Source organism: Lonchura striata, chromosome Z (assembly GCF_046129695.1).
Source record: "Lonchura striata isolate bLonStr1 chromosome Z, bLonStr1.mat, whole genome shotgun sequence".
In the NCBI taxonomy this organism is placed as follows: domain Eukaryota; kingdom Metazoa; phylum Chordata; class Aves; order Passeriformes; family Estrildidae; genus Lonchura; species Lonchura striata.
In genome coordinates this window covers 86225749-86236629 of record NC_134642.1, presented here as the reverse complement: position 1 = coordinate 86236629, position 10881 = coordinate 86225749, and the positions used below count along the sequence as shown (strand labels likewise).

General features: G+C 57.7%; 1 long non-coding RNA gene across 1 annotated transcript; it reads right to left on the bottom strand.

Moving 5' to 3' along the window:
- Positions 1-16: 16 nt before the first annotated feature.
- Positions 17-9410, bottom strand: LOC110482541 (uncharacterized). The gene is made up of 3 exons (XR_002467426.2): positions 9171-9410; positions 613-760; positions 17-98 (listed from the first exon to the last, which is right to left on the bottom strand). It is a non-coding gene; the product is annotated as an uncharacterized LOC110482541 (long non-coding RNA).
- Between the last annotated feature and the right edge of the window lie 1471 nt (positions 9411-10881).

Here is a 10881-nt window from a genome sequence, read left to right as displayed (position 1 = left end):
AACAGAATGACGGTGCCTGAGGAATTCTTCTGGACAGCTCTGGGAGTTACCAGCACTAACTCACAACCCATTAGTAACACGAAGAGATCAGCTGGCACCTGGTGAAGGGCAGAGCTGTGACAGAGGGTGACACCAGCTGTGACACTCACAGAACCCCCCTGCCCACCCAGCCTCCCCTGCTTGGTGATTTTGGTCAACCATGTCTCGGTGACGCTGCGTTACCCTTCCGTGGCAGACAGTGAGGGCTGCACTCCTTTTCCATGGGTTTCATGGCTCCATGGGCTTCTCTCGGAGGTGCAGAGGCTGGCTGAGCTTCCCACCCCCAAACTGAGCCTCACAGAGCACGGTCCTCAGTCAAACAGGGAATTGGTTTGACCCTGCAGCTGCAGACACCAGTGGCAGCTGCACACCCCAGCAGGTGCCTTGCAGGGCACCACTGCAGCCATGCACCACTGCAGCCATGCACCACTGCCAACCCTCTGAGCTCTAACCCTGGGAAGGACTGTGGGAGACAGAACCTGACACAAAACTAAACAAGTTATGCCTGTATCTGCCAGAAGTCACGAAGAGCGTCAGGTCTTTGTGTTTCAGACCCAAAACTGTTGTATCCACCTTTCACTGGGTGCCTTCTGACCAGCCCAGGAGTCCCGCGCGTCCTGACCTCCTCCCTCGTGTCTTCTGCTGGGCCTGGGGGTTCTGTGCCTCAGGGACACGCTCTGTCATGCTGGGGCAGCAGGCTGCTGGTCCGTGGCAGAAGTGGCTGCAGCAGAAACAGCAGCAGGTCAGCCTGTGAGCAGCAGAGGTGGCTGGAAACTCAGATGAGCCACGAAACGTTTTGTCTCAGCAAAAATCAGCCCTGTTCCACTCAGCTCCTTCCCAGGCCTCGGTACTCCCCCAGCTCACACTTGCCAACCAAGAAGGGAGGGCAGGACCCACTTTGCTGGTGAGCTCCTCACAGGGAGCCGCTCCAGCCTGATGTGCTGCCTGCCTGCTCAGCCGTGGGCAGGAAATGGAGGAAATTCAGCCCTTCGGCAGTTCTGGGCCCTCTCTGGGTGCTTTCCTCCTGATTCAACACCATTCAGCCTGCTCCTGCAGCCACACAGCTCCCACATCGCTCCTGAGAGGCACCTCTGAACCACAAATTCCAGGAGTCAGAGCTGAGGAACAGGAAATCTGACCCCTTCTAGAGAAATGGGCACCTTGTGACCCAGCTGTGCCTCCAGAAGCCACAGGTGAGGGTGGCAAGTCTGACCCCAGCCCAGAGGACGAGCAGGAGGTGGCCACGGGAGGAGCAGAGCACACACAGGATCCCTCAGAGCAGCCTGAGCTGGTGCAGCTCCTGCTGGCCCCTCTCAGCCCCGTGTGCCACTGCCTGTGGCACTCGTGTGGCAGCGGCCACAGCCGTGCTCTGCCTTTGGCTTCACCTCTCTGCTCAGCAGCACAACACTGTCCCTCCCTGTCCCCACGAGCGCCCAGGGCTCCCTCTGAGCACGGGGAACGTGCTGCCCACGCGGGCTCCTGCCCCAGGCTCCGTGCTGGGGTGCCTGGAGCTGCTGCTGCGCCGTGACCCTCCCCAGGTGCTTCCCCACCACCTCCCTCTGCAGCTCCAGCCCTCAGCCCTTCCCCTCCACCCTGCAGAACGGACAGGCTTTATATCTGGCCTTCCAAGAGGGAATGCCCAGAGAAAGCCTCTACAGGACAAGCAGAAAAAGTCTGAAGAACGAACACAAACAGTTAAAACCCCCAGGTGGAATATGGGGATGGAATACAGAAAATAAGGAAAGAGAAGATGTTGTCCTTTCAGGAAACCTGAGCATTTGGGACAAACAGCAGGTGTCCTGGAGGAGGCAGCTTGGCAGGTACTTCCCTAAAAAGTGCACAGCAGCAGGAGCAGCCTCTGTCCCCACGGCATCCTCAGGGCACATGCTGAGAGGGGCAGGGTCACCCCAGGGCCACCCAGGGTCACCCAACTGGTCACCCAGGGTCACCCCGGGCCACCCAGAGCCACCCAGGGCCACCCAGGATCACCCAGGGCCACCCAAGATCACCCAGGGCCACCCAGCTGGCCACCCAAGGTCACCCCGGGTCACCCAGCTGGTCACCCAGGGTCACCCAGGGTTACCCGGCTGGTCACCCAGAGCCACCCCAGGCCACCCAGGGTCACCCAGGGTCACTCAGGATCACCCTGGGCCACCCAGCTGGCCACCCATGGCCACCCATCTGGCAGCTCTCCCCAGCCTGGGCTGTCCAGGGCTCCCCCTGCCCCTGTGCAGCTGTTTCTGAGCACAGCACCAAGCAGCTTGAGCTGGGATCCGCACACACAGAGCTCCTTCAGCTGGGTCACAGGGAGCTCTGACCCCACAGGGATTTCCGTGGCCACCCGACCCTTGTGGAGAGCCACGGCTCAGTGCCTGGAAGGAGCCCGGGTGGGTGGCTCTGGGTGCCCAGGAGCAGAGCAGAGCTGAAGGGTCCACGCCAGAGCCAGCTGTGTCAGGACACGCACAGCACAGATCTGAGCAGCAAGCGAAAAACCAAACCCGCTTCCAAGGAGAGTACTCCAGCATTTCATGGAAAGTAGGAATTCATTGAACTGAAATCTGCTGATGGGCAAAAGGCTTTGTGGTCTTTTTGACAGGACACATTTTTTTAAGGTATTGTCCCCCAGCAGACGTGGCAGCAGGAGCAGCATGCAGAGAAAAGCCTGATCAGACATTGCCACAAGCTGCTGTAAAACTCTGGATGCTGTGCACCTGTAGCCTCACCCACAGGAGCTCTGGGAAGCATTCCTGGTAATGGATGGCACCAGCAGGGAGCTCTGGCTGAGGAGGAGCAGCTCCAGAGCAGCCCTGGGAGAAGCTGGGCTGTGGGAACCAGGGCAGGGGAATATCTCCTGTCTGCCCTGGCTGCTCTGACTCCCAGGGGAGCTCTGACTCTGACCCTCATTCATGGAGAAAACCTCCTAAGCCTCAAGGTAAACTACAGATCATAAAAGTGTGAAACAGATTGTAGAGAGCAGTGTAGTATGTCACATGGGTGAGAAATTTAGATTTCAGGATTTTTAGTATGTTATAGATGGGTTCAAGATAGAAGATATAACGTGTTGCCTCAAATTCCTTTATTTTCTCTTCTTCTTCCTCTTTCTTCTTAATAATATCTTGTAAGGAAGGAAAAAAAATCTGCATTGCAGGTCTTTAGAAGTCAGTTGTTAGGTTAAAAAAGAAAATAATCTAGGTGTCACCTCCTAAATAAGTAGTTTACTTTTGATTAGACTTAAAAAGACCTTGCAGCGTGAGGTTCTTGGCCATTTTTGTCCATTTTTCCTTCACACAGAGTCTGGTGCAACCAGTGCGCTGAAGTTTTCATAAGAATAAACAGAAGCTGAAGAGCGAAAAAGTCCAATGTGTGTCTGCTTTTCCTGACTCAGAACTGCTCCAGGAGGGTCTCCCCTGCCAGAGGAGCCCCAGGGCGCTGTCCAGCTCGGGCCTCACAAGCTCACAGTGCCCGGGCCATGTGTGCTGGCACCCAGAAAACCCCCTGTGCTGGCCTGACCCCAGCTGGGCAGCAGGGGAGGGCGATTCTACTCCTTTGTCCTGCTCCTGTGAGAGCCCACCTGCAGAGCTGCCCCAGCCCTGACCAGCACAGCAAGGATGAGGAGCTGCTGGAGCCAGGCCAGAGGAGGCATCCTAGTTGATCAGAAGGCTAGAACGCCTCTCCCATGAGGAAAGGCTGAGAGAGTTGGAATTTTTCAGGCTGGAAAAAAGAAGGCTTTGGGGAGACCTCAGAGCCCCTTCCAGCGCCCAAAGGGAGCTTACAAGAAAGATGGGGTGTGGCAAGCACATTTCTCTCCCTCTCAGGGTTTTTCATAGAGGTGCACAGAGAGAAATGAAAGAGAAAACAATTTCTATTTCTGCTCCTTGTTTTCCCATGTGGAATGTGTGTGGAGAATTGTTTACCTGGGGTGATGCTTGGTTGGATTCTGGTGAGGATTGTTTGAGCCTGGTGGCCAATCCAACCCACCTGGGGCTGGACTCTCAGAGAGGGTCAGGAGTTGTGTTAGAGTCAGAGAAAGTAGTATGTAGTTTTAGTATCTTCCTTTTTATATGGTATATTACTGTATTTTAGCATAGTTATAATAGAGAAATCATTCAGCCTTCTGAATTGAGTCAGACATTGTCATTTCTTCCCACTGGGTTCGCCTGCAGTTACAACAATGGGGACAGACTTTTATGCAATAACAGGACAAGGGATGGTGGGTTTAAAGCCAAAGAGGCAGATTGGGACTATATAAGCAAAAGAACAATGCACAGTGGGGTGGGCAGCCCTGGCACAGGTGCCCAGAGCAGCTGTGGCTGCCCCAGCCCTGGCAGTGCCCAAGGCCAGGCTGGATGGGTTTGGAGCAGCTGGGACAGTGGAAGGTGTCCTTCCATGGCAGGGGCTGGTTAGATGGCCTTTAAAGGTCCCTGCCACCCCAGGGACCACTGTGCTCCCGTGGTGTCCCCTGCTGTGCTCTGGTGACACATCTCACACTGTGCAGCTCCAAGGTGGGCCACCCCAGCGCACCAGGCAGGCTCTGCTCCTGCTCCCTGTCCTGCCAGGCAGGGGAAGAAAACCGAGCTCCTTCTTGACAGAGGTGGCTCTGAGCTGCACCAGAGACTCTTCTGGCACGGCCGAGCGTCTCTGCAGCAGAGCTTTTGAAGGTCAGCCAGTTCTGGTGAGACACGAGGACAGAGCAGCAACTCACCTACTTCCCACAGAGCTCCTAAAGATGTTCTTGGAGATACAGCCAGGGAAACAGCCGAGCCAGAGGACCTGGCTGGAGCTCCCGTGGCACTCTGCGCTCCCACCACACCACCTGTGCATGCGCAACATGCGAAAAGAAGATTTAAAGAAGAAAACAGAATAAAACCCCAAGAGTACGGCCATCCTGTCTGACAAGCCTGTGATATCTGCCTGTTTTTGGGGACATGAGCTGCACTCATGGGGGGCTTGCCCTCTGATCACTGCCAGGGCTACAGGCAGAGCTACTCCTGCAGCACAGGCTGGCCAAGCTGCCCTCCAGCCTCCCTGGCTCACAAAGAGAACTGTGCTGTGCCAGAAACCTCTGATGTTCAGCACTTCTATGTAATAGCAGGCAAAAAAAGAAAAAAAAAAAATATAGAAACAGCACTGTTGCTTTTTAATACTACCTGAGACCCAGATTTTTGCCTATAAACTGATGCTACTGGGAAAAAAAAACAAACAAAAAAGCCCAAAACAAGCAAACAAAACCTACAATCAAAACAAACAAACAAAAACACCACCCCCACAAAAAAACCTCTACAACCAGCCCTATGCTCCATCCAGCTGCTGTAAATCAAGAACAGCCAGCAAGAGAATTTGGCCCTTGTCAGTCCAGGGAAGGCAGGAGAGATTCTGCTTCCCCCCACTCTCTCAGCTGACAGTGGTGAGGTTTCACATTGACACATTCTGGCTCCCAAGGAGCAGAATTAGTTTTAAAATATGAATTTCTGGGCATGAAGAGACTTCAGGCACAAAAAAAGAAGTGGTTTGAGCAAAGGCCGCACATCCTGGACTGGTTGGGGCACGAGGGGAGAAGCAGGAATAGCTTTGTGCATGGTGCACACAAACTGAAGGAAACCATAAACAGAATGTTCAAGGTGGAAAGGAGGAAAATCAATACTTCCCTCTTGAATAGCTTTCACTCCTAAAAATAGACTGTGGGGGAAGTGTGTGAAGACTTTCCTCCCTCTGGACAAGGGGAGGGAGCGCTCTGCCAGCACAGAGGGGATGTCTCCCTCTGTTCCCCAGGTCCCAGCTCCTCCTCAGGGCGAGGAGCAGAGCTGCTCCCCAGCAGGTGGATGGATCTTCCTCCTCAGCCCTGCACTCACAACGCCAGAGCCAAGCAGCTCAGCCTCGGAGAAGCCCTGTCACACCACTGCCACCTTGCACAGCAGGGAGAAATACCAACAAAAGAGCCACACCATCCCCCCAAAAAAGGTTCTGAACTCCAGCTACTGTCACTGATCTGTGTGTCCTGCTGCAGGTCTGCACCCAGCCAGAGTGCCTGCGGAGTTCAGCACCCTGGAGTATTCCCATGGCCTTCCTGGGGCTCTCCAGAGAGGAAAGAACTCGAGTTCAGAGCGTTCCTCCACATCTGTCAGCTGAGGTGACCTCAACATTGTGCTGGGAAGCAGCTCTGGCATGGCTTTTTGGCAAATGTCAAGAAAGGAAGAACAGGACAAGAGGGAAAATGCCTGCATTCAAGAAATATTGATTCAGGAATGTTGTGTCACATGCAGAGGCTTATCAGAGGGGCCCAGAGCTGCTCCCCAGCTTTCCACAGACTTTCCACAAAGAGAGAGAGCCCAGAGCACTGTGCAGCATTAAGCACCTGTTCGACGGCAGATTGCTCAGCAAGAATTTAGCGGGTAATTTACTAAATCTTATGGGAGCAAAACCCAGGATAAATTACCCAGCAGCACGCATGGAAGCCTGTGCCATCCTCCTGCTCCTGGTGCTGAACCGGGCAGGCAGGGCAGGGCAGGGCAGGGCAGGGGGTTTGCCATGGCCCTGCTATCACTCCCTCCTTGCCTTGACCTTCCCACCCAGTCTGGCCCCAGGGGTTCCTCGCTGGCCTGGCCAGGTCAATTCACAGATGGAGGAACTGAGGCAAGTGCCTCTCTAGCTAGTGTCAGCTGGAATCAAAGCAGGGAGAATTACACGCTGCCTGCAGACGTTCAGAATTAGTGTCTTTTCCAGCTTGGATTTTTCTCAGGTTGTACAAGAGCTCTCCCAACATCTGTCTCTCTGCCTTGCTGCAGAGAGCCCCACATGGGAGCCAGGACAGAATCACAGAAAGAGATAAAGTGAAGGAAATGGTTCACTGAGGGCTTTCTACCCTCCATGATTGTCATTTCCATCTCTAAATCTGCTGAATCTCCTGGGCCAGCAAGTCTGCTCCTCTGGAACGAGAGCTCCATGCCTAAGGGAGAGCTAATGTTTCCCATTTTACAGCCCCTTCAGAGCACTCAGACTGATCTCACACATCCCACTAGCACCTTAAGCCTCACCCAGACCTGCCTGGAAGCAGGAACTTCAGGAAGCTGCCCGGGACTGGAGCAAACACACCTGCAACAAGGAGCCACGAGGAGCTGTGAGCCCGTCGGTAAGACACGCGATGCCTGGAAGATGCAGAGCACCAGACGCACCCAGGGCAGGTGGGGCAGAGCCGGCAGGGGAGCCATGTGCGCGCACACAAACGGAGCGAGCCGGAACGCCTCGGGCAGCGTACGAACCCCAGCAGAGAGCGGCACAGCCTGTCTGCTCTGCCCCGGAGCTCCGAGCGGCCCGCGGGCTCCGCGCTCCGCCGCTGACATCCACGCGGAGAGCTCGCTCTGCCGCCTGCGCCCCCGGCTCGGGCCAAACTTCTCACGCAGTATTTCCCCCAATCTGCTTAAGAAGCCAAAGTCACCGGCTGTGAATTCAGCAGCTGAGGACTGCGGGGAGGATTTTTTGTTCGCGTATTTTGTTGTTAGGGAGAGCGGGGCGCACGTGTGTGGTTTCCTCGCACCTACAAGCAAACTTGCCTTTGGGGCAAGATCGGACAGAAACCGCTAAATCATCGCCCCAACGTGCGGAGAAAGAGCCCGCGGCGCCGAACGGGAGACCCCGGTGGGAGCGGGACAGCGGCAGCACCAGCAGCTCCCGCAGCCGGGACCGACGGCGCGGACCGGACCGGACCCGCCCCTCGCCCATCCCGAGCGGTCCCCGTTACCTGCGGCCGGGAGCGCAGCGCTGCCGCGGCGGCGGGGCACGGGCGGCATCTCAATGACAGCGGCCGGGCCCGCCCCCGGGAGCCGCCCCGGGGCCGCCCCGGAGCCGCCCCCGGGGCTCGGTCCCGGAGCCGCCCCCGGGGCTCGGTCCCGGAGCCGCCCCCGGGGCTCGGTCCCGGAGCCGCCCCCGGGGCTCGGTCCCGGAGCCGCCCCCGGGGCCGCCCCCGGGGCTCGGTCCCGGGGCTCGGTCCCGCATCCCGCCCCCGGGGCTCGGTCCCGGGGCTCGGTCCCGCATCCCGCCCCCGGGGCTCGGTCCCGGGGCTCGGTCCCGCATCCCGCCCCCGGGGCTCGGTCCCGGGGCTCGGTCCCGCAGCCGCCCCCGGGGCTCGGTCCCGCATCCCGCCCCCGGGGCTCGGTCCCGCATCCCGCCCCCGGGGCTCGGTCCCGCATCCCGCCCCCGGGGCTCGGTCCCGGGGCTCGGTCCCGCATCCCGCCCCCGGGGCTCGGTCCCGTAGCCGCCCCCGGGGCTCGGTCCCGGGGCTCGGTCCCGCAGCCGCCCCCGGGGCTCGGTCCCGCCCGGCTGGGCCGCCCGGGAGGGCTGACGGCGCTCAGGCAGCGCTGACCCCGCGGGGCACGGCCGCTGAGCTGCCCTGTGCCCACCGCCCTGCCACTGCCCGGCCCCCAGCCTCCCCTCCTGCTCCCCACAAACCCATCCATGCCCCAGTTCTGCATTCCGTTCCTCCCTGGGCTCCCTGTGCAGCCCTGGGCGTTCCTCCCCGTGTCCCATGGCTTGTCCTGTGCCCGTGCTGACTGTCCAGGCGTGTGCAGGACTCGGTGGAGTCAATGTCTACTGACAGATGTCACCCTGGAATGGGGGCTGAGCCCCTCCGGGACAGCAGTGGACGGTCCGTCCCTTGCTCCGAGTCCCTGATTTGTGCTCCCCGAGCCCCTGGGCTCCCCGGGCAGGGCTGTGGGAGAGGGCAAGCCGGGGTTATTTGGGTTCCCCACCCTGCTCCCGGCCGCGCAGAGCCGCGCTCTGCCCCGGCTGCCGCTGCCGGGCACGGCGGTCCCAGGGCACGGACAGCGGACCGCGCCCGGCCCCGCCGCGCTCGGGAGCCGCGTCCCGGCCCTTCCTTCCTGCCCCGGCAGCTGCCCGGCCCCGAGGTGCCCGCCGGGGGAGCCGGCCCGCCGCAGCCAGCGCAGCGCCCGGCTCCGCTTGTGCCTCCGGCTGCGCCGCAGCGTTTCTGCACCGAGCCCTCCGCCGCCCGGCCTGCCCTCTCTGCCCCTGTGCCAGCAGCTGTTCCGCTCCCAGAACAGCTCACCCGCAGAAATTAGGGCTATTTTTCTCTTCTGCTGACGCGAGAACTAAGTTTGGCACCTTTCACAAACAGTACCTACCCTGTGGTCGCTGAAATTGACAAAATGAGGTTGAGGCCCGACATCTGAAATTAATGTAACAGTAAACAGTGCTGAGAAAAAGGCTTTGCATCAGTTGCTGATTCATGCAGCTTCCCTGGGAAACGTGCATCACATCTCCTGTCCCACGTGGCTCCGGGTGAAGTTTTCAAAGCAATCCACACAGGAAGCAGATGATTCATTTAAAAAGAAATAAAGCCCTGGTTGTTTGTCCAGGGGGTGAACACTGGTACCCACTAGCAGGGCACATCTGAAGTCTGTGCTGACCTACGAAACATGAAATTTGGGCCTGTGGGGTGGAGCTGAGCTGAGTTACAGTTCCAGGAGCGTGGGGAACAATAACTGAAAAAGCTACGGAACACTTTGTCTCCAAGCAGCATTCATCACCACGCACAGTCTGGACCCTGTCACAGCTGACCTGTGAAAGCCTTCGGCCCTGGGAAACATTTCAGGGCTACTTGAAAAGGTACAGCCTGTGGCTGCTGGCATGCCAAGCTCTGTGCACAAAGGATGAAACGCTGGGAGCTCTCCCATTCATGAGCTGAGCCTGTGGATCCACTCAGATCCACGTCCTGCAATCCAGATTATGCCTCTGGAATGACTGGGATTAAGGACCTGGAAAACATTAAGGACCTGGAAAACTCTGCAGAAGTACAGCTAAGCTGTTGTGAAGGAGGAAATCCCTTCACATTTCACATTTCACAGGATCAGGCAGGCCCTCTGCAGCTCCTCATGCCTCGTGCCAGGGTTCCCTGGCCGTGTTTGGGTGCCTCTGTGCTCAGGGTTTGGGGCAGGGGCCCTTCAGGACCAGCTCCAGCCCCAGGCACTGCCTGCAGTTCCATGGCGTGAGGCTGCAGACAGAGAACGCCTCCACCCTCCTCTGCTCTGCTACATGATTCTGGCTCTCCTCATCATCCAGGTCAGCACATGGAACTGCTGGGGACACCAGAAGTCAGGTTCAACCTCTGTGCTGGTGCAGAAGCTGCTGTGGTTATAGGTTGCAGTTCCTGTGGGCTCACATTTCCTCTTGTCTCTGTCCCTCTCTGGATCACAGGAAAATGGGTGAAAAGCCTGAAACATTTCCCTCGAGGCTTTGACATTGCTTTACAGCATCCACTTTGACTTCCTGCTGAAGCTCTGGGCTGGTTTCACCACCTGAGGGGTCAGAGCAGGGCAGGGGCCCGCAGCACCGGGGGCAGCTCTGCAGGGCCACGTTCACCTCTCTTCACCTTTGGGTGCCAGTTAAGAAGGAGTTGAGTTAAGAAGGAAGAGCTAAGGACTCCAGGTGCTGGGGCTGAGATCTGCAGCAGCCTTGCAGCTCCTCGGGAGGACACAGACCCTCCTGCCTTTGCCCAGGGGAGGCTGTGACAGGGAAGATCTGTTTTGCCCACGGCAGTATTTGCTGAGCAACCCCTGCCTGACCTTATCGCAGCCCACAGCCTGGTGTTGTATCTCCTCTCTCCTGCCCACCTGAGGAGGGGAGAGACAGAGAGGCTTTGGGGACTGACTCTGTTGAGGCAGGACTGTACAAAAGAACTCCAGTTCAGAAGGCAAGAAAGTAAAACTCTGATTTATTTCAAATACATCGCTCTTCTAGAGAGCATCATCCAGACAATTCCCTTGATCCTGAAGCAAAAACATCTGACACCATTGGTGTGCAGTGAATGATACACAATGGCAGAACTTATCTATG